At 78.6% G+C, this 2,500-nt stretch overlaps 1 non-coding gene across 1 annotated transcript; it reads right to left on the bottom strand.

Annotated features, from left to right (window-relative positions):
* Positions 1–1,290: 1,290 nt before the first annotated feature.
* Positions 1,291–1,443, bottom strand: LOC121483855. The gene has a single exon (XR_005985868.1). It is a non-coding gene; the product is annotated as a 5.8S ribosomal RNA (ribosomal RNA).
* Positions 1,444–2,500: the final 1,057 nt, after the last annotated feature.

Here is a 2,500-nt window from a genome sequence, read left to right as displayed (position 1 = left end):
GTGGGTCTTCCGTACGCCACATGTCCCGCGCCCCACCGCGGGGCGGGGATTCGGCGCTGGGCTCTTCCCTGTTCACTCGCCGTTACTGAGGGAATCCTGGTTAGTTTCTTTTCCTCCGCTGACTAATATGCTTAAATTCAGCGGGTCGCCACGTCTGATCTGAGGTCGCGTCTCGGAGGGCGCGCGCGCGGCTCGGAGGAGTCCCCGCGAGGCCGGGAGAGAGAGCCACGGAGGAGAGGCGACGCCCCCCCCCCCAACGACGGGACGGGGGGGACGCCGGGCGAGGGGGCACGAGCCGGCGGCGGCGGCGCGGGGCCCTGCCGGGCCACGAAGGGCGGGGCGGGGGGCGGAGGGGGAGCCTGGGCGCGGGCGCCGCGCGGCGAGGGGGGAGGGGGGCGCGGGCGCGGCGAGCCGGCGGGCGCGGCGAGCCGGCGGGCGGCGGGACGTCGCCGGGGCGCGGCGGTCGCCCCCGACCGCCGGCCCGCGACGCCCGCGCCCACCGCCCCGCGCGACGACGACCCGGCCCCACGCCTCCCTCTCCTCTCGCGAGACGTCCTTCCCACGGACGCGACCCTTCGCCCCCGTCGACCCCGACGCGACCCACCGCGGGCTCGGGGGCGCAACGGCGCGGCCGCGACCCCCGGGGGGGGGGCGGAAGCGCGCAGCGGCGGGCGGCGCCGCGGCGTCCCGCGGGCCGCCGCCGGGGCACGCAGCCCCGGGGCGCGGCCCCGCGCGACTCGGCCTCGGCGCGAGCCGCCCCGACAGGGCGAAGGCCGGGGATCGCCAGCGGGGAAGGGTGAGGGGGAGGGGGAGGGAGGGGCGGCGCGGGACCGCGACAACACACCCCTGCTCCCCCGCCCCAAAAGCACGACCCCCCCCCCCCGCGACCCCGAGGCCGCGTGCGGCGCGAGGGACCTCCCCCAGAGGGGGACCGCGGCAGTCGCCACGGCCCTCCTCCGCGCGAGCTCTCTCCTCTCTCCCTTTTCTCGCGGGCGGGCACAGCCTCTCACGTCACCCCCCCCCACACCCCGACCCCGACCCACCGCCCGCCGGCCCCACCGCCAAGCCCGGCCCCCGGCTCCCACGCACCACACGGGCGCGGGGGTGCGGGCGGCCGGGGCCGGGCGCGGTGGAAGGGCACGGGAGGGGAGCGGGGAAGGGAGGGAGGGGGGAGGCCCGCGGAGGCGGCCACCGCGTCTGCTCTTAGGGGGACGGAGGGCCCGGCGGACCGGGCCCTGCGAGGGGAACCCCCAGCCGCGCCGCCACCAGGGGCGGCGATTGATCGCCAAGCGACCCTCAGACAGGCGTAGCCCCGGGAGGAACCCGGGGCCGCAAGTGCGTTCGAAGTGTCGATGATCAATGTGTCCTGCAATTCACATTAATTCTCGCAGCTAGCTGCGTTCTTCATCGACGCACGAGCCGAGTGATCCACCGCTAAGAGTCGTACGAGTTTTGAGCGGAGGGGAAAGCCCCCCTCCCTGGCACGGCACATCCCCGGAGGGCGCCTCTGGCCGGCCAGCAGAGACCACGAGATCAGACCCCGACAAGGTCGGAAGGGTCGGACGAACGACGGGGCGTCCGGCCGCCGCCCCCGCGCCCGCCCGGGCGCGGGGGTCGAGCGCGGACAACCCCACAGGCGCCCAGGGGGTTCCCACCTGCCCCGCCCCACGCCACACCGGGGACGCGGGGGGGGGGGGCGCACGCGCACGCGGACGCGGCCCGACGGCCACCAGGCAGGGGGCGAGCCCCCTCCCGGTGGCCGCGTGGACCGCGTGCGTGGCGCGGCGACCCCCCCCCCCGCACGCCCCAGGGGGTGGCGGCGGGGCCTGAGGCGGCGGAGTCCGGGGGAGGGGACTGACCCTCTCCCGGCGGGCCCGACCGCCCCGACCCGAGGCGGACGGGCGACCCCCAAAGGGTCTTTAAACCTCCGCGCCGGGACGCGCTATGTACCTGGACAGAGGGTGGGGGGCACGGGCGGGGCGGGGCAACGAGGCCACAGGCCGCTGCCGCCGCCGCCGCCCCCCCCCCCCCGACGCCGATCCGCCGGCCGCGGCCGACACCGCTGGCGAGGGGCGCGAGCCCCCGGCGCTGCCGGCCCGTGACGGACCAGGGCCCGGCGGGCGCCGCGGCGCGGTCCCCGCCACCGCCCGACGCCAGCCTCCCTCTCTCCCACCCCCGGTCTCTCCCCGCCCCCAAAAGTCGCCGGGGGCGGGGCCGGCCGGACCCCTTCCGCTTCCGAGGAACACCCCCGGGAGCCACCACCTCGCCTTAGGAGAAAACACCCGGCCGGCCGGCTCCCGGCCCTCCCCACAACCGCAACCCGGGCCCCGTCTCGCCACGGAGGGCGGGGGGGGCCGCCACGGGAAGCGGGGCGTGAGCGGGCAGGGCCGGGGGGGGGCGGCGGCGATGGCGGCGGCGGCAGAGATGGGGAGAGCCGGACCCGGGCCCCGAGGCCCCAGAGGCGGGGGTGGGCCGGGGTGGGAGAGGGAGAGGGAGACGC

Source organism: Vulpes lagopus, unplaced genomic scaffold (genome assembly GCF_018345385.1).
Source record: "Vulpes lagopus strain Blue_001 unplaced genomic scaffold, ASM1834538v1 ctg228, whole genome shotgun sequence".
NCBI lineage: Eukaryota > Metazoa > Chordata > Mammalia > Carnivora > Canidae > Vulpes > Vulpes lagopus.
The sequence above is the reverse complement of the archived record's forward strand: the minus strand, read 5'-3'. Positions and strand labels throughout refer to the sequence as shown.